Consider the following 23,829-nt stretch of genomic DNA (forward strand, 5'->3'; position numbering starts at 1 on the left):
GTTCCTTGTTGCTGTGCCTGCAAGTCTCTTGTGCTCCTAGACTTGTGCTCCTAGACCGACTGATCAGGTGACACTGAGCCCCATGCAGGACTTAAACCAGTGTACTCACGCCTTGCCCAGTGACCAGCAGCACCTCTGCACCCTCGTTCTAGACCTGATCCAAGCAGCTTCCCAGAAGAATGTTCAGATCAAAATGGAGTCAGGTTTGCCCAAGCCCTAAAACTGTTCTTTCTCTTCCAGGAGCTAACATATATGTGGCATCTACTGTATGCCCGCTAAGCGTTGAACTACCTCAGTTACTGACTGTGGTGAGCCTGTCCTCATCTGTCACAGGGCCCCTGCCTTTCTGACAGCACCTCATTGGGGGAGTATGTCTGCAAGTCCAAGACAGCCAAGGCAGCTGGAGCATTGGGAGGTGTTGGGTCAGAGACTGTTCCATCAGTGTGCAGGGAAACAAGGGTCCCCGGGATACAAGCCAGGAGAGGATGCAGCTACTGAGTGTAGCAGATGGTAGGGACCCCAGCTCCAGCCCAGCCTCATTACAAGGCTCCTTCTTCACAGCTTCCTGGTCCACCATGGGGCAAAACTGGTGTACACAGGATCCCATCAAAGCAACAGACGCAGCTTTACTATTGAATGTGTACTGGACATAGCATAGTGCACACTGAGTGTATCAGCACACGGAACTTTCAAAAGCCCGTGAAGAAGGCAGTATTATCCTCACCGGACCATGTTCTCTAGGCTAAGCAGCAAACACAAGGGCCCCAAAACAGATGAATATAACACTGTCTAAACCATTGGTTCTCAACCTACCCAGTGCCATGACCCTTTAATACAATTCCCCATGTTGTGGTGACCCCCCACCACAGTTATTTTCTCTGTGACTGTCACTCTGCTACTGTTAGGAATCGTAATGTAAATATCTGATATGTAGGTGGTCTTAGGTGACCTCTGTGAAAAGATCATCCCACCCCCAAAGGGGCTGCAACTGACAGGTTGAAAACCAATGGTCTAAGCCACCATTCAAAGCTTTCCTCCATACTGCTTCTGTTCACGGCCCTCAACTCTGTTTCTCAAGACGATTCAAGGTAGTTACGTGGGGTGTGGTTAACCTCTGCCTCCCATTCTTTCAGACCCTGTACCTTCTAGGTGGATTATTCCATGCGCAGGCAGGGCCAGAGAGATGGGACAAGGCTAGCTGTGTGAGCCCAAGGTAGAAAGGTGCTATACAGACGGACAGCCCTGGCCAGCCTCCCAGTCTGCCAGTCTAACTCACGTCTTCCTCTGACTCCCTTTAGTCCCATCTGTGGAAGAAACAGCTTGCGAGTGAAGACATGTGGTTTTCCATTTGGGGATTTGTTTGTTTGTTTGGTTGGTTTACCGGAAATTCTTCTCCACCTTTAGAAAAGGCGGGCATACTTACGGTGGCTCCTCCCTCAATGCCTAGACTATTTCTAGGTCCTCATCTCACAGGGAACTGTAAAACATTCTTCCTAGTTTGAGGGCCTAGATTCTAGATTCTGGTATTTCCCATTCAAATCTTTGGCTGCAGTTTTCAGATGTTGTCTGTCTCTGTCTCTCAGCTTCCGTGAGAAACGGCAGGTCCTAAAGTTTAGCAGCAGAAACCAGAGCAAACTCCAGGCCAGCTCAACATCTTCCCGCTCTGTGACCTTGAGCACATACACGTGGACCCTTGGGTCTCTCTCCCCAGCTGTAAAACCAGGCTGGTACAGCACTCCACCTTGTCAGGCCGACAGAACAGAGCGAATTCATTCACTTAATGACCAGGCTCTCAAGAAAATGCTCAGACTCTTCAGCTCTTGTTAGGGCACTTGGCCATTTTCAAGCACATAGACTCCAGTCAAACTTTTTTTCTTTCCTGCAAAGATGCATCTACTGTGAGGATAGCTGGAGGAGGAAGTGGTGTTCTTCCTTTCCCCATTCCTTTCTGACTCCCATTGGCATCCTTGCTGCACCTCCTTCTGTGAGCATTGACTAAATTGCCCATTGAAAGGCTTCAGGTTTGGAATTTAAGAGGGACACTGAGGTGGGTTGTCCTTTGGTGTAAGAGATTTATACAGAATAGATGCCATAAACAAACCAACAGAAGCAGCATGGCATGGGACCTTAGGAGGGTTCCACCCCACATAGCTGACGGAAGGTCCCCTTTGTAGGTTTTAGAGGAAGCAGAAAAGTTCTGTGGCTGGTGAGGAACCCACAGTTCTCATCCCAAGACACCCAACAATTCTCATCTATGACTGCCAGAGCTGGTCTTTAAGAACCCTGTGAAAGGTCCATGCAGCCTCTCCCACTTCCTGCCCCGACACCCTGGGCTAAACAGCATTAAAGAAGTAGTTCACAGCAGGAAGTAGCAGCTCACACCTGTAACCGCAACGCTTGGGTGGCAGCAAGATCCCTGTGAGATGGAGGCTATCCTGGTCTACACAGTGACACCTTGTCTTTCAAGTAAAATGACTGACAAACAAACAGAAGGCACTCTAGCCCTTCATCACTACCAGGCTGACTCTGATCCTGGAGGCAGTGGATAAGTCTGTTAGTCTGGGGCATGTGTGACAAATCAGCTATGAGGAACGGGAGAAATCTACCTGCTAATGGGTATGACCTGGGACCTAGGTCTAGGATCTAGTGATTGCTCTGTGCCAAGCCTTAAACTGTGGGTTGGGTACACAGTAGTCAGTGAGAGCAACTAGGGCCCCATCTTCTCAGAGACAGGGCATGGGCCCCCAATTGTTCCTTAGAATCAACTAGGATAGTGACATAGTGCCTCATAAAAATCAGAGAAGACGTCTTTGGGGATACGGTTTGATGGTTAATAGGAAGCACATTTCTAAGCAGAAGGGAAGCTTGCACAAAGGCCCTAAGGTGAAAGCAAGGTTGAGGGATAGAAAGGAGGTCATAGTGACCAAGCAGATGGAGGGAGAATGTGGTAGAAATAAGGTAGAAAAGTGGCCAGGGATCCAGTCACTGAGGGCTTGTAGCCATGGTGAAACCTTTGGGGTAAACTGAGTATTTAACATGGGGCTTTAATGAAGATTGAGAGAAGAGAGACCTCTTCAATGAGACAGTGTTCAAAAGTATACGTGTGTGGTTGGGCCTCAGAAGACAGCTAGCCTTTATCATGACCAACCGTATTCCTCCACACTCAGTTCTGGGTCCTCTAGGAAGGTCACAGACTTTCTGGCATAGGAGGGAGAGATCTTCAAGTTAGAAAGACTTGGGTATCAAGCTTCAAGTCTACCCCTCACTGGCTCTGTGACCTATTGGGTTGCCTTTCTTTTCTACATTTCTATAGAGCAGCTGCAGCACAACCCAGACCACTGTGATGTTGGAGATGAAGCTCAGTGGTTAGGTTCTTATTATCTAAACTGTCCTTGCCAGTCAAGGCTGAATGGGGGCTTGGAAACTCTAGGAGAAAATCCCTTCCTGCCTCTCCACTGTACATCACCAGACCCATTTATAAAGAAAGGTTTGGAGTCAAAGCAACTCAAACTCCATCCAAGAGAGGACTCAATCTTTCAGGGCTGTTAAGAAAGCTATACCCAGGGCCTGAAGAAATGGCTTTGCTGTTAAGAGCACTGGCTACTGTTTCAGAGGGTCTGAGTTCAATTCCCAAGAACCACATGGTGGCTCATAACCATCTAATAAGTAATCTGATGCCCTCTTCTGGCATTCAGGTATACATGCAGATAGAGCACTCATCTGTTAAATAAATAAATAAATAAATAAATAAATAAATAAATAAATAAATAAATCAGAAGAAGAAGAAGAAGAAGAAGAAGAAGAAGAAGAAGAAGAAGAAGAAGAAGAAGAAGAAGAAGAAGAAGAAGAAGAAGAGGGCGGAGGGAAGAGAAGAAGGAGAAGAAATTGTATCCAGCATCCCACAGGCCCTGGGTCCAGCTGGGAGTAGCAGGCCTTCCATCTGGCCCACCTGCACATCTTTAAGAAGAGGCGTCTAAGTGCTGACTCAGGGAACTGGAACCCAAATAGTCCCAAGCCTATGGTTATGTTTGAATGAGCTGGAAAAGTACAAACAGAGATCCTTGGGGGGGAGGGGCATCAGTCATGACATGCAACTCTAATAAAATGCAACAAAATGTTTGTAAACCTGAAATTTGCTTAAAACCCAGGAAATGCAGATTGGTATACAAGACTGCATCACATCAGCCCCTAGAAACTGTGGTCAAGAAAGATCTCCCATCTTCTCCCAGGCTAGAGTTTCTCCATTTACAAAACACTAGGTTTAAAGGAAATTATCTTGGGTTGAGAGATGGCTGAGTGGATAAGAGCACTGAGTTCAGATTCCCAGCATCCATGAAAAAAGCCAGCTCGGCTGTGTATGCTGTAACCCCAGCATGTGGGGCAGGGGAGAAGACAGGTGGATGCAGAGAGCTTGCTGGCCACCCAGCCTGGTGAAATGGTGAGCTCTTACTCAATGAGAGACTCTGTCTATACACAGAAATCAGAAATGGAGGAAGACACCCAGTGTCTTGTTCTGGCCTCTGCGTGAATTTGCCTGTCCACCCACTTGGTCATATGCATGTACCACACTCAGCAAAGAAGAAAGAAAGGGGGGAAAGGAAGGAAGGGAGGGAGGGAGGGAGGGAGGGAGGGAGGGAGGGAGGGAGAGAGGAAGGAAGAAAGGAAGGAAAGAAGGAAGGAAGGAAGGAAGGAAGGAAAATACTTTCCATTTTCATCTGTCCTGACAGGACTGACTCTCAGTTTTTCCTAGCTGAGTCTGCCCTGGGCAGCACTGCATTGCTTAGAATCTTAGAGACCATATCTGTGAACCTTCTTCACGGGTTTAAGAATGGCCTCTCATTGTAGCATCTATCTTCCCTCTTGACTGCATTAATTCTCCTCTTTCCAACCTCAGCTCTTTCTGCAAATTTGATTGTGGCATAGGAAAAAGCCTTTCATTCCAGAATTGTACTTCTCCTAAACTGTGGTTTTTGTCACCCTTATCCAAGAGATGATAGCGTTTGGAAATAGGTACCACTCAGCTTTGCTTCCTTCCCAAACCCTAGCCTTGAAATTATTTAGAAATACACTCTAATTTCTTAAACCTATTGCCACTGCTCCTTCTTTATAGTTGTAGATGACTCCACTGGTTCACCATTTTCTCAAAGTTCAACTCCAAAGTCCCACCTTCTCTTATACATTGCCTCTTCTGGGCTCAGTGAGCTGTACTCTGTGGACAGAGCTCTCCTCTTGGATCCTTCAGTCAGCTTCTAGGCTTGCAGTAAACATTAGAGAATTCCCTGCTCATCGACCATAGGCTAGCCCAGCAAGGTGTCCATTGCCCCAGAACTGCTACCTCCAGCCTGGAATGTAAGCACCCGGGGTCAGGCTGCAGACCAGCACAGGAAGATGAGCATGGGTGGGGGTGGGGGGCAGTGAGTGGTAAGCAGTGATCTGTAAAAGCATTTAAGTGTGTTCATCTTCTGTCTCCCGCCTTCCTCTATCTGCTGTCTTGAGGTTTCTCCCCTGAATCCCTGTCCCTAGTCCCTCTGACTGTCTGTGGTTATGGCTATATGTGCTCCTCTACCTTTCTCTGCCTCTCCCTTCTCTTTTCCTCTCTATTCTTCCTTCTGTCTCTCCCTCCCCCAGGTTGTTCACCCTTCTTTCTGGAGCCCAGTGGCCGGTTGGATAAAGGGCTGGGTGAGATGCAGACATCCACTTTGTAGGCTGGACGCAGCCTCCTGGCTAGTGGGTTTATTTCCACATACCAAAGGGCATCTGTAATGAATGTGGGCAGTGATTAAGGAGTGAGAGACGTGTTTATGTTCCTCTAGGGCTGAGAATGAAACACCCGTAACATTTAATGTGGCGTGTTGATATTTAAATGTGAATTAAAAAGTTCCCGTTCTGCTCGGTTGGCCTCTAGATCCTTAGATGGGTTTTGTCCTCTGCCTGCCTCACCAGCCCTACTGGGGGCTTTTGTCAAGCAGATGACACAACAGCCCATAGTGGCTGTGATACAGACATGGGCTGTATGAGCTGCCTGAGGTGTTGTGAGAATCCAGGCAGGAACCAAATGGCACCAGGCATCACCAGGGGAGTGTGGGGAGCTGGCTGGAGTCTGTGGGAGTGTGGAGGCAGTGCTGGCTTTGGAGCCTCCCCGAAGCCCTTCAGAGCTTTAGCCAAGGTTCATTTGTGCCCTGCTTGTGGTGTTTAATCTTGACTGCCAACTCAACAGAATTTAAAATTGCCTTGGCAACCAACTTCCAGGTATGTCTCTGTGTGTGTGCGTTTCCAGAAAGGTTTAACTGAGGAGACACACCCAGTGTGTGAGCAGCACAGGCCTGTGGGTAAGGAGAACAGGGACAGAGCCATCCCTGAACCTTGACTATAGAACAGTGACTGGCTACCTCACATTCCTGGTATATTGCCCCTCTGTGACAGACTGTAGCCTTAAACCCTGGTCGGTCCCTTCAAAACCTCTTCCTTCTATAAGCTGTGTCACATCATGACAAGGAGAATGGTATATACTTACTATTGGTAGCTAGGACCAGTAAATGTGTATGTGATGGGAGGGGACTGGCTGGAGCCCATGGCAGATGAGTTTAAGGGCAACAATGACCTTCAAGCTCTCTTCCCACAGCTGACCATCCCAGTCTAGTCTCCGTTGCCAGGGACACACTACAGCAGAACATTTAAGCTACAGAGAGATAAGGGCTTACTTTAGCTTATGGTCTGGGTCCAAGGTTGAAGGCCTGCATTTGATAATAACCTTCTTGCTAACAAAGTCCCCGAGTAACTCTGGGTCTTACATGGTGTCCTGACTAGTTTCATATCAACATGTCACAAGCTAGAGTCATCTGAGAGGAGAGAACCTTAATTGAAAAAAAAGAAAGCTTCCATAAGATCAGGCTGTAGGCAAGCCTGTATGTCATTTTCTTAATTAGTGATTGATGGGGAGGGCACAGCCCATTGTGGGTGGGGCTAGACCATGCAGGTGGTCCTGGGTTCTATCCGGAACCAAGCCAAGCAAGTCATGAGGATCAAGCCAGTAAGCAGCATCCCTCCATGACCTCTGCAGCAGCTCTTGCTTCATGTTCCTGCCTGTTTGAATTCCTGTACTGACTTCCTTTGATGATGAGCAGCAACGTGGAAATGTAAAGCAAATAAACCCTCCCCCTCCCCAAGTTGCTTTTGGTCATGGTGTTTCATGACACCAATAATAATCCTAACTAAGACACATAGTGAAAGACAGTATCATGAGAGAGGTCTAGCACAACTGGCTTCTACCCTAAACCTTCTCTTTGAGTGATCCCATTAATCAACAATATCTACTAATCACAGATGAATAAACTCCTAAGGGCAGGAGCCTTAATTGCCTGCAAAAGGCCATGTTCCTTTCTACATCTCATAATGAAAATTAAATGTCCCAGTGGTGTGTGGGGAACAGATAACACTCACCCTTATAAGTGTTGTCTGTGCTTATCACAACCCCACTAGACTGGAGGTTTCCCGAGGTTCTGTCGACCTCTATACCACCCATGTATCTGGTAGCTAGCACACACCAAAAACCCAGAAACGGTACATTATTCGTTTTTATTCGATACATCGATAGATATTAATAAAGTGTCTCTGTGTGCCAGGATTATCCCAGAAACAGGCTGAAAAATAATGAGGATGCTCTTAGATGAGCAGAAAAACAGATCCGTTGGCTAAGCTAGATATAAGCAAAGAGGAGAAGCAGCGGATCCTGCCCAGCTTCCAAGCAGCATCCTTGGGGGATGGGGTTTAAATGAAGCTGAGATATCCCCAGGATGAATATGCATTTTTTTGAGGCAGAAAAGAGGCTGAGGTATTTCTAGACAGGCTCATCAGTGTGGAGGCAGGGGTGAGCCTTGGTGGAATAAGGGATAAGCGGAGTGAGTCCTGAGTACAACAGCTCCATTGTGAAAGCTTCGCCCAAGCACCCTATGACCAAACCAGCAGCCAGCTCGTGAACCCTGTATGGATCAAGGCTTTCTCTGTGCTATACTGTTTTGTTCCAAGGCTGAGGTTTGCTTGATGTATGGAAGTCACTTGATAAACATCTGTCCAGTAAATATATGAATTATCTCTTATCTGGCTGCATTTTCATTGCCCAGTTGCTGAGGTCCAGGATGTCTTCCTAGGTGTCCTTTTTAGCAAGCGTCTTCCCCAGGGCCTGACATCCTACAAGCACCCCACATCTCAATTTCCTGCACAGCACCCCCCAGTCCCTGTACCAGTCTCAGGTCTGAACACATGTTCCATTTCCTTATAAAAAGCCCAACCAGCCAGGGCTACATTTCCATGACAAGTCTCCTGGGACGGCAGTACAGAGAAATCTGTCTTCTAGAGCTGAGGGCTGTAAGCTGTAGCTGGAGAGCTAAACCCCAGCAAGTGGGACACTGTCCCAGAATGGGGTCCAGGCTCTATAGGAGCACACAGGAACCAGATCTTTGGGACTCCCTGCCATCCCAGCAGGAAGTGGAGGAGTCTTGTGATTATTCTGACTTTGGATCAATCTATTGCTCAGTTGATGGGAGCCACAGCCCAGAGACTGCTAATGATGAAAAAACATGGCCTGGTACCCAATCCCTGCTGGACTCAAGCTCACCACCCTTACCCCAGCTTCATCTTCTTCTACACAGGGCTTTGTCTTGCCAATGAAAGATGTGTAAAAAAATGTCTTGGTTTCTTGTTTATTGGTTTGTTTGTTTGTTTGTTGTGTTTTTAGTACTGTGAATCAGTCCAGGTCCTCACACCTGCTGGGTTAGGGTTCTCTCTCTGTACCATGCTTGCAGCTTCTCTACTCCCTTTATCTTTCTTTCTTCTGTAGAAAAAGCAAAGGCAGATGCATCTTAGGAAGGGATATGTGTGTTGTGTCTGGCATTTCATGTTTCAGGCACACTCATAAGAGTCCTAAACCATGTGTCTGCTGTGAGTACTTGTGCACACACAGACATCCCTGGCTCTTTTTTTTTTTTTTTTTTTTTTTTTTTACTTTTAATTTTTCCCTTCCTGTGTTGCATACACTCAGAAGACATCCGGGACTAGTTCTGTAAAAAGAGGCTTCTTCTGGACTTCACAGATCCAGAAAAACATCATTGAGCTGCCTAGCAACAAGTTTTTTGCTTATTTTATAAATTTTATTATTTTATAATTACTCTGTACCTCACATGACATAGAATGCTAGAAATATTCTAAAACTGTAGCCCCACACACCCCATTATCTTACCTATGCATTTGAAATGTTTCCAGATGTCTGAGAAGGTATACTTGGCCAAAACAAACTTATTTGAACAGCACCTTTCCTGCGATAACCCCATTAAGGTTTCCTTTTGATCAGAGAAGAGTGTTTGCAATAAAGAACGTAACCATGGCGCTGACCGTGGTCCTGAACCAGCATTGTGTTTAGAATTGTCGCCGACTAAACACCTCTGATGTTTGGACTCTGCCTGGCCTTCCAACTGTTACGCCACACTCTGTTTTCAAAGATGTAGTCTGTGGATCTGGATTAAAAAAAAAAAAAAGTATTCACACCCCCAACCTAGGCATGGGCATTAGTCTGCTGGTACACCGTGCGTCTTCTTAAAGGAGGCAGGCCTTTTCCAACCCTCTTCACCAACCTGTGAGAAGTTTGTCAGGATCTGCAATTTATGGCAATTTGATATCTGCTCATGCTCTTGCAGAATGAAAAGTTTTCATAGCTACTGCTGTGTCCTTTCAAAAAAAATTCTATTAGTTTTCCCCAATTTATTCAACAGATATCTATACAGCTGCATTTCTTGTGGTTTTAGTTTTACTAATAGACACAAAACTGGGGCCAAGAAGACTAAGAGGACTGCTTGGGTTTGAGCTGGTAAGAAAGAGATTTGGGGACTTGCTCTAAGTTACCAGCTTCCAAACACTGTGTTCTTCAATATTACTTTAAGACGTTGTCATGGAATGACCACATGTGTGCAAGTATATGGGGAAAGGACATCAAACAGAGTTTCTCATTATGTACAAAGTGCAGAACACTGGGCCTCTGTGTGTGGTATCTATTGTCCCTCAGCCTGTTTCCTCTCTGTTTCTCTCCCTGCCCCTCTCCAAGTTCAGGCTGATGAAGAGATTAGCATTCGAGGCACATTCAGCTCCCTTCTGATTCCCATAGAGAGAACACAGTCTCTGCCTGCCAATTAGTGACGTTTGAATGTCTATTAGAGACAGGGACAGCTCGTTCCAGATACACAAATGTCCTTGTCTGAGAGCAGTCATGGGCCAAAGCACCAGCCCCTTCTCTCCCAGAGTCACTGTGGAGGCGTGTTTCTTTAACTAATATCTGAATCAATCGCTATTTATTAAACTGTGTTCTTAGTCCTTCTTGAAGCTCATAGACAGACATTAGTTTGGCTTAAAGGAAACCAGATGCTAGTAGAGAGTGGCTTAAATGAGGGAAGAATTTCCCAAACATGGCTCTTTTCCAAACACTTTAAAATATGTTTACCCCACCCCCAATAGGAAAGGAACTAATATGTGATAAGCACCTATTGTGTGTCAAGTGCTAGTGGACCAGATCTGTCTCACTACATCCATTACCTTCTATTTATTATTAGATTTAAGTCTGTTAACTTCATATGGGGATCTATGTGATATGCAAGGCAAGCATTTTAAGTAGAAATAATTAACATCTAAAAATCCAACCCTGTGTCTTTCTCCTGGTGGGACGCTTTGACCTTTAGATCTTCATCTGGAAAATGGAAAGAAATCTTATCTGTGACCGTGTCAGGAGTCATTAGATAATGTACTTAAGCCCATTGTCTGGGACACGGCGAAGTGTGACAGTGTTTACTACAAAGGAAATGAGAAGAATGAAACAAATTCAGGGTGTTAAAGCATATGGTGGGCACAGAAGGGGACTGGTCAGGGGAAGCCCTCCACCTCCACGAGCATCCTAAAGACATTCAGTGGCTTCCCAAAGGTCACATAATAAGGATCGGGCCACATACAGGGCTGAAGCTGTGTGTTTGCAATGCCCTGGGAGACCTCCCACGATACAAACAACAGTGTTGGTTTCTCTTGGAGACTGAACTGTGACAGAGGCTTAAATTGAAGCAGGAAACAAGGCAGAGGAGAGGAGGCAGAGGTTAACTGGCCCCTGATTGTCAAGGCCAAAACTCTTAATGAGAGTGGAGTACCATGAAATTAATGACCCACCCAGAGCACCTAAGAAATTGAGATGGTCATTAAAATGCAAAACCCATAAGCTGGAAGAAGACCGGAAACAAGGAAGAAGGAAGAAGCGGTGTTGAGTAAAAAGGACAGAAAGCCAGCAGCTGTGTGGTGAGGTTTTGCAGGTCAGGGCTTTGTAGCTTAGGGACTGGAAACAGAAGTGTCCTAGACCCAGATGCCCCTGAGAATGGGATCTAGTCACACATCCTGTAAATGAAATGTGGTCGTATCTGCAGATACATTAATTATCACAGCTAGGGTATCACTTGGTATTTATCTACTACCTAGTTTGCTGAGATGTTTGTTGTTAACAACCCACCAGGAATGGAAAGAAAGGAAGGAAGGAAGAAAGGAAGGAAGGAAAGAAGGAAGGAAAAAAGGAAGGAAGGAAGGAAAAAAGAAATATGGGAAGGATACAGTGTCCAGTGTCACTGTGTAGCAGCCCTGATTTAGGGATGAACGGAGACTGGTGTACAACTTTAACCTTAGCACCTGGGAGGCTGATACAGGAAGATCTTGAGTTTGAGCCCAGCCTAGTTTATATGGTTCCAGTCCTGGAGAAAAAACAAAAACAAAAACAAAACCCAACTAACAAAAAGAACGTTTGAGAAGAAGGATACAGGAAACGACAAGACCAGGAGTCAGGGCAAACATCCACTGGGAAGTCAGGAGGAGAAAGGGTCACAAGGAAGTGTAGCAGTTAATCACTTAATTAGATGATCCTAACAAAATTCAGTGGATAGAAACACACACAGTGCTTAGCTGAAAGATAAGAATTCTGTCCCTAAAGAAGTGAAGTCCCAGGTACAATGAAGGAGGTGAGCTGGACACACACATGGATGTGCACATACACATACTACATATACACTCAAAAAAATAAATATTTGAAATGGGCAATAGAGATCCCCTTGGTGTCCCACTTAAAGCTTAGAGGACTTGGCAAATGGCTATTATCCCTGTTAGAACACCACTGTGAGTCTGCGCAGGAGAATCTTGATCCTTTCATTCATTCACCCAACAGCAGTTTGGGGGGCATCTCCTACATTTCAAACACCATACTGAATAGAGTTGATTCTTTGTTTACTGAGATCCTGGGTATTGAGAGACATGTTGAAACTTGAGAACTTTATTCTGACACTTAAGTGCATCTCTTATAGGCACCAGAGCTCATGAACTTCTAGTGGCCCTAAGCTCACCATCCCTGGAGACACTCAGCTGGCTTAACAGACCACTTAGACCAGGAGAGAGTTGACACACATCTGTGTTAAGCTAACAACTCCTTGCTCCTGACTCCCTCTCCTGCCCGTGTGTGTGTGTGTGTGTGTGTGTGTGTGTGTGTGTGTGTGTTGTGAAATTATCTAAGCTTGCTGCCTTTCTCTCCCATCCCATTGGGATTTGCAATGCCCTATCTCTGACCCCCTCCCTTTATATTGTCAGGATGGAGTTTTTGTCCCAGCACGACTGTGTAAACTTCAACCTTGGTACGTCCTTTCCCTTTAAAGCGAGAAGAGGCACACTGATAAAGTACTGCCACCTTTATTCCCACAACATTCAGGTTCTTTAGGGGACTGGTTGACCCCAGGAAGATAAAGACAGCTCTTCAGTGGTGACTTGGGATCAAGCATTATCTCCCTGAGACCAGGAGAACAAAGCTCTTCAGACAGACCCAAGTGGATAAGCTGCCTGGAATCTGAGGTTGGGATACAGCTCTCACAGATGTGTCCAGATTTTAGGGTACATGTTGTGCCCCCCCCGACTCTGTGAAACTTCCACATCACTTCTGGCACACAGGAGATATTAAAACAAACTTCCCAATACTTCTAAGTCCTGTTCTCCCCCAGGCCAAAGAGATGATGGTGCTGAACTCAGCAGGTTGCTAGGCAAAGCCAGGACTGTACCAGAGTTAAGAGGGCTTGGAAAGGGGGTGGGCTAACGATGCTCCAGTGTAGCTCTGCCAGGGTAATTCCGATTCACACAGTCCTCGTGGACTGCAGATGCCTGGAAGATGCCAGAAACTGGTAAAACAAAATTAAAGGAAGAGGGCAGAACCAGGCTGTCAGGGGATAAAACGCCAGGGCATTTGAGTCTGTTGGGAGGCGTTGGCTCCTGGAAAAACCACTGTGGGTAGCAGTAGGAGGATCCTGTGGTATGTCCGGCTTCTCTGTTCCCAGTATACACCTTGAGGCTCTGTTCTGCTGTGTGAGGCTGGGCTTGATCTTCCCTTGCAGCTGACTGAGCAACAATAGCTAAAGTCGCTTCACCTCTCTGAACCTCTCCTGTGTCTAAGAAAACCCAAATTTGTGCCTGCGGCTGTTGTGCGAAAAAAAATTAAAGAAGATATATTCCTAACACTCATGCCGAACAAGTTCTCGGTCCCTGACAATTAACTGCTATTATAGTTTTCTTATTATTATTATTTCCATAATAGCAATTTTAATTATTGTTGGAATTTAAATCCACCCACAGCTTGGAAGAATAAGGCTCTCCCTTCCCTTCTGGGATTTTTCTCCCTCGAAGAAAAGAATGTACCATTGGTTTCTCCCCCCCCCCCACCTCTCCCTTCCTCCCTCCTTCCCTCCCTCTGTCCTTCCTCCCATGTCCCTTCCCCTCCCCTCCTCTCTCCCTTCCCTATCTTTCTCCCTCTTCTACACCCTCCCCCACCTCCCTCCTCCCTTCCCACTCCTTCCCCCTCCCCCTTCCTCCCCCACCCTATTTTCCTGTTTGGAATGCTCCCATAGGTTACAGACCCAGCTGCAGCTGAGATTGCAAACCACCAGACCTCCTGCCTTTCCCTCATCCTTCACTCCCTCCAAAATCTTATCAAATATTAAAAGCTGTGAAAGAGGAGGCCGGTTTTAAATCATTTTAATCACAGCATTCCTCAGCCCTCTCAAAAGGGCTCAGAGGAATCGATTCAGAAGGTGGTAATTATGACTGCAGCCCCGTGCCAAGCGGCAGGTCGGCACTGGAACACCAGCGACAGATGGTGGGCAGCGACTAGGGAGGTCTCCTCGAAATGGGGACTCAAGCAGGAGGTGCCTCACGGGAGGAAATGAAGCTAAGTCGTCCCAGGTTAGGTGTCAAGTTTGGAAGTGCACACCTGAATCTGCTGAAAATTAGCTTACTCTTATTAAGTTTCCCCCTGCGTGGAAGCTTTATGCTGCATCTAACCTTGTAGCTACCATGAGAGGCATTTGTCATTATCCTGATTATAAACGAGGGAGCTGAAGCTGGAAAGTGTCCAGTGGTACCCTAAAGCCAGGCACCAGCTCTATCCTGCTTAGAAACCTTTTCATTTGTTTCCTGAGACTTGGCCAAGCCTCAGATTCGAAGGTCTCCTGCACATGCTAAAGGGCCACTGCCCTTAGAGCGTCCCTTGTCAGCCCAATTCCTGTGTGCATACGTGTGCTTCTGTGTATGTGTGTTTGCATGCGTGCACGTGTGTCTGTCACATGCCTGTGCGTACACATGCATGTCCATGCATGCATGTCTGAAGGCCAGGAGTCAATTTCAGGTTTCTTCCTCTATCTCTCTCAAAGTTACCTTTTGAGATAGCCCCTGGAATTGACCTGTCTCCACCCAGTCCCTGCTCAGCATGAGAGTCAGAGGTAAGCGCTGCCATGCCCCTCTGAGAATCCAGACCCAGGGCCTCCTACTCAGCTGTGTGTATAAGCGGAACACTCTAGAAAGCCCCGGCTTCCTCCAGTTTCTCAGCTCCTCATACTATTCCCTCCTGTCCCTCTGCTTTGGTTCATCTTTCCACATCTGGAACAGCTAGCAAAGCTCCACAGAGACAGTGCCTCTCTCTGGAAAGACTGCCAGCTCCCAATTATCCCAATCTCCAACCCCAGCTCTCCCTCTACTCCACCAATCCACACCATGTGGCTGTGGCTTTCACAGCCTGTGATTTCAGCTGTTGGGATTCTTAGACCAGAGGGGAACAGAGAAGGTACCCGAGACATTCACCTGATTTGAAGCACAGCACTTAGCACAAAGCAGGACCTCGGCCAATATTCAGTGCGTGAATTCCACCATGTCTGTGCCCCCACACAGAGGCCTGCAGAAGCTTGGGGAACAGGGCAGCGTCTGCAGTTCTTGGTCAGATGAAGCAAGAGAGCCAAGGTGGGCCATTCGCATACCAAATAACCAAGAGTATTATTCAGTATCACACGAAAATGAGTGCTCCGTGATTTTTCTTGAAAAATGTACCTCTCTTGATCTATCCTTCATTTCCCCCACATTTAATAGAGATGTGATTACAGAGCGCGTCTCTACTTCAAGACAAATAGACCCTGCGCTCAGTGATAAATGGCAGACAGACAGAGGCTGTGCCTGTCAGACAGAGGCAAAGGATGAAGGTGAGGCAGCTGAGGCTCCAAGACCCTCCGTAGGAGTTCCTGCTGCTCATCCTCAGCCTGTGTGCCTTGGGGAGTGTGGAACCATGTAGCCAGATTTCCCATTTTCAATAGAAGCTGGAAATAGGCCATATGTATAATGTTCCAAATTCTTGAAGAGTTGCCTTCATTAAACACACACATACATGATCAAAGATCAGACAACTGTACAGAGGTTTGGCTTCTTAGATTACAACTTTTATCTACATAAATTTCCCAAGGAGGAGGAAAAAAAAATCACCTAGCAGGTGGATTCAGGAGGGACCCTTGACTCCCAGCATCCACCAGGTTCCGAGTACTTGTTTGAACTTCAAGCCCTCCTTCCTCAGACTCCCAGTGCCTTTCTGAAGCCTCAACAAACCCCCACACAAAAGAAAAGAAACCGTTCCTAAGCCCAACAAACAGCACTTAAAAGATCACAGAGAGCTGAACTCCCTGGCAAGTCGTTCCTTTTTCCTCTCTGCTGAGGGATCAAATGCTTCCCGTTCCAATGATTAATCGCCGCTCGGTTTCCACCACAAGTTGTACAATTTTATTGATTGAACAGATATATTCGTTGTGCAGCTTTGCTGCAGGAACATGCAGACTCTGAGGTGAGGCGATGCTTGCCTGAGGCTTGCAAGCTGCACATAATTTCTGTGCTGCCCAATTCAGCCCACCCCAGACCACTTCAACCTCTGATGGGGCTAATGGAACTCAGCTATCCAACAACCGTTAATATGGCTTCCTTAATGGTCACCCTGCTGGAAACTCTATGTAGGATTATTATACCAAGCACACCACATGCACAGCTGTCCCTTGTTACCCAAAAATTACTTCCAGAATTCTCAAGGGTACCAAATTCTGCAGATGCTCAAATCCCTGTCAAAAAAACAGCATATTATCTGCACATTCTCCTGGGTACTTTACATCATCTCTAGATGACTTCTAATTCCTACTCTCTGCACAAATCCCATGTAAATAGTAGTTACATTGTGTTGTTTAAGGAATAAAGACAAGAAAAAGTCCATCTGTGCTCAGGGCATACACAATTTCTTCCTGATTTTTTTTTTTTCAGTCAGCAATGGTTGGATCTGAAGACTTAGAACTGGCAGTTAAGAAGGTTAGCTGTATCTACCCTGTTAGGCTTCTAACACTTACCGGCAGACTTGGGAAGTTCCAATCTTGGCTCCCATTGGTGATAGAATGTCATCTCTAAGGCAAATAAACCCTTTCTGTTTCAAGATGTCCTTTTTGTCATGACGTTCATCAGAGCAACCAAAGCCAAGCTAGAGAGCAAGCAATGGGGCTTGCTTCTTCATTGGTTTGTTGGTTTGTTTGTTTAGAAACTTAGATTGTGGTGTCTATGTATATGTGAGTATGTGTGTGTGTGTGTGTGTATGTGTGTGTGTGATCCTGCATATGTGTATGAGTGTGTCTGTGTATGTGTGGTATCTATGTATGTGTATCTGTGTGTGTGTCTACATGTGTATGTGTGTGAGTATGTGTATATGTGTGAGTACAGTACCTTCATCCCTTTGTGCTCATGTAGAGACAGAGGTTGACTTTCGCTCTCTCCGTCCTACTTTTTGAAAAAGTCTCTCTCTAAACCTCAAGCTTGATATTTTCAATAGGCTGACTGACGGGAAAGTTCCTGGAGACCTCCCTAGGGTTGTGGATGTGTGTCTGTGTCACCATGCCTGACTGTTACATGAAAGCTAGGCATCTGAACTCAGATCCTCTTACATGTGCCACTGAGTCCTTTATCTAGATCCGCTTAGTGTTTTCCTAAAGTGTGGTTTGTCCTGGAGCTGGATCAGAAAATTCAGTGGCCCTCTAATGACATATTCCTCTTTCTGGAACCTTCAGGTATTCCTCTGGAGTCCTGTTGAACACCCTGATCCCTGGGCTACCCCCATATAGGCCTGTTCCCACTCAAATCAGAGAGACCTCCTGAGTCTGTGACTCCTCCAGAGTGACAGCCGTCTTTAATTTAAAACTTCCAGTGATATAACAGTTTACCGCCTAACTCTACAGCAACTCTTTCAATACTGTTCTCTTCCTAGCTGTCCACGTTAGCTGCCTACAAACTCCAGGCTGCAGGTGGTTCAGCCAGTCCCTGACCTGTTTTTGTCTGTTCTGCACACAGAGTAGTTTTACAATTTAAAACATTGGGGTAAACAAAAGATCAAGAGAAGAATGTTTCATGGCCCTTCAAAAGTTCGTGCAGGTTGATTTTCCGCTGTCTGCAATATCATGACCCAGCCACCCTCTTTCCCTCTTTGCAGCTGGCCCTCTGCACTGAAGGGTCCAATTCCGCTGGCCTTTACTGAAAACTGAACATTTCCATCATTAACCCCTATGTACCAAAGAACCTTTTACAGGACCTAGGTATACAAAATAGACATACAAAATAAACATTTAGTGATAACAAATGTCAAGAAGCATGTTTTAAAACAATCAGTTGGTAGACGGGTCATCACTTATTCGGTATGGAAGTATTCTTGCATACCAATGACACAGATGTGCTTGTTTATTTTTATATGAAAATTTTACTCTTGGCTGAATATTTGACTCTGAATGTAGAGCATCTTCCACAGCTTTCAAAGCTGATGAGCTTTTCCATTTTATAACCATCAGCAAGGAGAATGACACTTCACATAAATTCGTGGTACAAAATGCAGAAGTCCATCTAGAGGTATTTCAAAATTGATAAAAATTCTGTCCTAATTTCAACCCAAAATTGCCTGAGTACTTTTGATGAAACTCGGGCAGCAGCTCAAACAGCAATTTTTTTTAAAAAACCCAACACTCCAGGGTAATCCAATCCAAAGACAAAACTTGCCTACGAATGACAATAGGAACATATTAAAAATATTTGTTTCCCGTAATTCATTCATTACATTTCTGCAAAAGAAGACAACTCCATATGTACAGGAAAAAAATGTGTTCATAACTCAGTCTGTGATTGGGCAAGGTTCATGACATTGCATTCTGTGGCAGCATACACTGTAAATGGAGTGTGTGTATGTTAACCCCAAATCCATTCATTAGACATTAAATTTTGATTGGATGGTTGGTTGTTACACGTTCTGAAATATTTTACCATTGCCAGTGTTTTCCCTGACTCTTTCCACCTACAGTTGCTATTGCCCACAGTTTAAGAACACACACACACACACACACACACACACACACACACACACACACACACACTACAGTATCATAGCTATCTGCAAAGTGCTTTCAGGGTGATGGGTTTTATAAGTCATTGAGAGATGGACAAAGCACACTCAAGGATGTGCATAGCTTCAAAGCACACACTATGGCATTTGTGGGGAGGATCCACTTGAGCATCCAAGGATGCTGGTCTCTGCAGATCCCTCTCAAACCAGTGCCCTGCAGATACAGAGGACCCTATTTCATACCCGTTCACACCCGACACTGCTTACATGAACACAACATTACAGTCCAGCAGTTCCAGCAGAGATTGTAAGGCCTCCAGGTGAAAATGTTTACTGTTTGGTATTCCACAGACTTTGCTGAGCCCTGCCCTATGGGATGTAATTTTTAGCATCCCACATTTATACTTCTGATGGAATGGGACCAGATGTCTTTTTTTATAGTGATGTTAACTGCCATTGGGGCTATTAAGACAAGAAAGAGAAAGAGGGAGAAAATGGGATGGGAATGGATGGGGAAAGAACGGAGAAAAGAGGGAGGAAGGAGGGAGGGAAGGGAAGAGATTCTAGTAGAAAGGAGTATGCAGCAGAGGGAATGGAACTCTCTGAGACCTTGCAGAGTCTAGCAGAGGGTCTCATGGGCAAGCTGAAATAAGATATAAAAACATGAACCCCACTCTTTAGGCACATTGCAAGCTGTGGTCTATTTCAGCAACCAGCCTTGTATTAAGCTAATGCTGTTAATTTGAAGTTTATTGGCTCTACAGTCTTATTGGTATTTAATTTAGAAATTTGTTTCCGTTTTATAGCTGAAGAGCATTCAAAGCATAAGGGTTTTATATCTAAGTTTTATGTTGGTACGTATTAAGCAACATTAAAATAAAAAAATAATTTAAATCAATGCCTAGTGAAATTGTCTCCTTTCATAAAGCATATGTTGCTTATGTTTAAAGAGGGGAAATGGGTCTAAGAGACATTAGTTCCATTTTGTCTTTATATCAGAATATCCTGAGCTATTTCCTGCCAACATAGCAGAAAATTCAGTTTCAGTTATTTGGGGAATCTCTGCTCCTATCTGAGGGGGCTTATCAAATAATGATATTTTTATCAAATAAGAAACCCAAGCTTAAGTTGAGACTGAGTTCTCCAATGGGCCAGTGGCCACTTCTTAATATCAGTTGGTATGATTTGGATAAGTGCTCCCCCCATGCAAGGACTGTGCGTTTAAGCCTTGGTTACTAACTACCAAAGCTATTGGGAAGTGGTGGGAACTCTGAGAAGATCTCAGGAGAGGAAGTCAGGTTATTGGGGTGTGCCTTTAAAGGAAGTAGTGGGGGCCAGGTCTCTCTCTCTCTCTCTCTCTCTCTCTCTCTCTCTCTCTCCTTTCTGGGTAGCACCATATGAGCAGGCTTTCTCCTGCCACCATGATATGCCACCTTGCCACAGATCCCCAACAACAAACCAACCAGTTCCCGTCTTTGAAACTTAAACCTCTCTTCTTTATAAGCTGATTAGTTTTGGGCATCTTGTCACAATAACAGAAAGTGCAAACACACACTTTGTCTGTACTGCAACCCTGTGTGCAGAAACTATTCTTTCCTTAAGCACCATCTCCTGAAGAGGCTCTAGTTGCTCCCTACTTACTCTTTCTGTTTGTCTCCCTTCCTACTTCTCTCTTTTCTTTCTGCTTCTGGACAAAGAGGCTGCAGCTACTTCTCTCTTTTCTTCCTGCTTCTGGACAAACAGGGTGCAGTTTTTTGTTTTTTGTTTTTGTTTTGTTTTTTTTAAATAAGCTTTCAGTAGCAAAATACTGGCTTAAGTTTTCACTGTGAAAATGGAGAGGGCTGCTAACAGCACTTCGGGTAACCATGTATCTTATTGCAACTTCTCCATAGGTTTCTACATTATTTTGAACTGAAGAGTTTTATTTGGGTACTCAAGAAGCCTGGTGAAGGAAGCCAAAGCTCCTCGGTGTTAGCTGTCTCAGAGTAACAAATACCCCAAATGCAATCAATACCTTATAACAGCAAGAACCATTTCTTTCGCTCATGAGTCTGAATCTACAATTCGTAAGGGGGTGTTTGTGTCTGCTCTGTGCAAGTGGTCTGTAAAAGATCCACTTTCAGGATGGCTGCTGGCGTATTTAAACAGTAGAGCATGTGGCTATCAGGCAAAGGCTCTGAACTTCTTCCCCAGTGGGTGCTACATGCCTGGCTTTTAGTGGAAGTTTGGTTTCTGTCTGCATAAGCATCCCCATAGTCCCTTTATTTTGACCTCACAGTTTAAAGCAATCTCACATCAACTGAACTTCTTACATAGTAGCTGTAGTCTCCTACAGTTAGTACTCCAGGGAGCAAAGTCAGATCTGCAGTACCTTTGGTGACCTGGCCTCAGAAGCCACACAGTGTGCCTCCCATCCAAGTGCATTTCTGTTACAAAAGCGAAGTCCTGAATGCTGGGTGTTGCAGAAGGTTCTAAAGGTCTAAGAGCATGATGCTGAGGCCAGAACCCGCTGGCTCTGGCAAGGGCTTCCTAACAGAAAGCACATTTGAAAATGAACAAAACACCAAGGATTATCATACTCAGAACATCATGCTCCTGTAATTAATCTAGGGTCAGGAACTCTAATCCTGTCTCAAGAGGCATAACCTAGTCTCTCTGGGAAGACATTAATCCAATCATAAAAGTGAAGCTACTAAAACTTAATTGTGTCTTCAAAGTCCCGCTACACTGGAAGTCAAATTTCAATCTAAGTATTGGCAGAGGCGAGTCATATCCAAACTACAGTGCCTCACGATGCCTATTGGTTGACATGCATCATCTAACTTGAGCATATAAAAGTAGACTCTGTGTGTGTGTGTGTGTGTGTGTGTGTGTGTGTGTGTGTGTGTATACACGCTTATGTGCATGTGTTTGTAGATGTATATACATGTGGAAAAATTCCTCAAATGCTGCCCTCTTTTTTGTTTGTTTATTTTTTTTGTTTTGTTTTTGTTTTTTGTTTTGTTTTGTTTTAGGGGTAGGGTCTCTCATTGGTCTGAAACTAGCCAAGTAGGCAAGACTGTCCAGCTAGTGAGGTCCAAGTATCCTTTTCCATCTCTGTCTACTCACTGAGATTACAAGCATATTCCACCCTGCCTAAATATTTTCACTTGAGTTCTGGGGGATCAAACTCAGAAAAAAGCAGGGGTGGGGAAAGTACTTTACCAACTGAGTTATCTCCAAACCTCCGAACCCTTGAGTGAGTCAGTTTCTTAACAGTGTTAAGGTTCTAAGAGAGCATAGGAGAGAGATTACCTTAAGCATCAGTGTAAAATGCAGTTGACTACAGGCAACACCAGCACAAGTTTGAACCTTCTCCCTATTCCCACAGCCTACAGTTTATTAACAATTAGACAAGTGGCTACAATTCTCCAGCCCTTTATCTTGCCTCAGATGTAACAAAGAACTATTGGCTCAGATTATTGCTACGTTCACCAAATGAGACAATAAATAACGAACCAGCCTGCTGTTTAACACATTCCACAGCTGTCTCTGGGTATCCATAAGGAAACTGGATCTAGAATCCTTTACAAATGTCAATCTGGGGATGCCGAGATCCCTTTCAGTATTTAAATGCCACAGGACCTGCATAGAACTTGAATACATTTTGTGTTCTCCAAATAGTCACCAGACATCTTGTGATAACTAAAGTCACATAAATGCAACATAAACTATTGTATCCTTGTATTGTTTATATACTAATGACAAGAGTCTGTTCACATTCAATATTGATACAATTATTTTTGATTTGTTTTGACCCTCTAGTCATGAAACCTATGGGTACACAGCTTGCAGATAGGGAGGCTGACAGACCATCCTAAACCAACATTGCCTGATTTTCCTCTTCCTCAATTTCATCTTTCTGCCTAGACCAACTTGAAACTGCATTCCTCCAGGATACTGACTTTGTAACATTTGACCCTAAAAATCGCATCATTCTGTCCATGAGCATAGATGTGCCACCTGGTAGAGATGCAAGCACTGCTGGTTGATTGGTCTTTCAAAGTCTAGGAAAACGCTTGTCTATGGAGGAACCCAGCTGGGGTCCCTGGGGGCAGGGTAAGGAGGGAAGCAGACCTCCCTCTGCTGAAGTTGATTGAAGTGAAAGGGCCACCATATGTCTTTCCCAGAAGGGCGAGTGACATCTTGCGTCCATCCCAGGTTCCCTGAGAGTTTCCTGAAAGCCCTTCCGGCTAGCCCAGTTGGGAGTGTTAACGCATGGGATCCCATGCTCGAGTGAAAAATGTAAACACAGACCTGATTTTTCATTTTAAATGAAGCCAAGCATATTGCTCCCAGCAGATGCCGAGTGACTCAATCTGTCCTCTCGGCTTTGAAGAGAACTGAAGAACAACATGGTAAAATAAAGCAAACAGCACATTTATTGGTTGATAAAATGCTGTTTTAGTCTACCCTGGCATTATATGGTGATTGCTATGCAGTGAACATCTGTTATTAAATCCAGGCTTCTGTTGCCTAGATACATCGAGTCAAAAACTGGGGCCTATGAGAAATCCATTTATGTGTCTGTTGTATGTAAGTGTCAGAGTTTGTATGATGCCTTTGTCTTCTCTGGAACAGAATCTCTTAATATGGAATGTCTCAGTTGTTAATTCGCCACTCCTGGACAGAATTGGCTTTGTCTGGTTAAAATGGGCTTTAATGAAACAAACAAACTAAAGCCCCAGTGTCATCACCAGGGCTTGGAATAATCTGCTGGTGAATTTGTGAATATGGGTTTGTGAGATTGGAAAAAGAGGTAATTAAAAAGAAAAAAAACATTTATATTAAATGATACAGCAATCCAACTCCTAAGGTCCTACTCGAAAGACACAGCAGAAATAAATACATGTACAGGAAGGAAGGTGTCTGATCCAGTGTTATTTACAGACAGCAGGAAAAGCAAAACATTGAAAGTTACCTGAATACATCCAAGCCAACAGCTCCAAAGGACACAAGATTTCATAGACCATCTCAGTCCATCTCTCCTAACTGACACTCCATGACTGTACATATTTAAT

At 44.9% G+C, this 23,829-nt stretch overlaps 1 protein-coding gene across 5 annotated transcripts in view; it reads left to right on the forward strand.

Annotated features, from left to right (window-relative positions):
• Positions 1 to 23,829, forward strand: part of KCNIP1 (potassium voltage-gated channel interacting protein 1) — a gene marked incomplete at both ends in the record, with an annotated part of 348,145 nt that overhangs the window by 192,777 nt on the left and 131,539 nt on the right. The window lies entirely within an intron of this gene.

The sequence above is a fragment of the Micromys minutus genome, assembly GCF_963924665.1.
Source record: "Micromys minutus genome assembly, chromosome: 31".
In the NCBI taxonomy this organism is placed as follows: domain Eukaryota; kingdom Metazoa; phylum Chordata; class Mammalia; order Rodentia; family Muridae; genus Micromys; species Micromys minutus.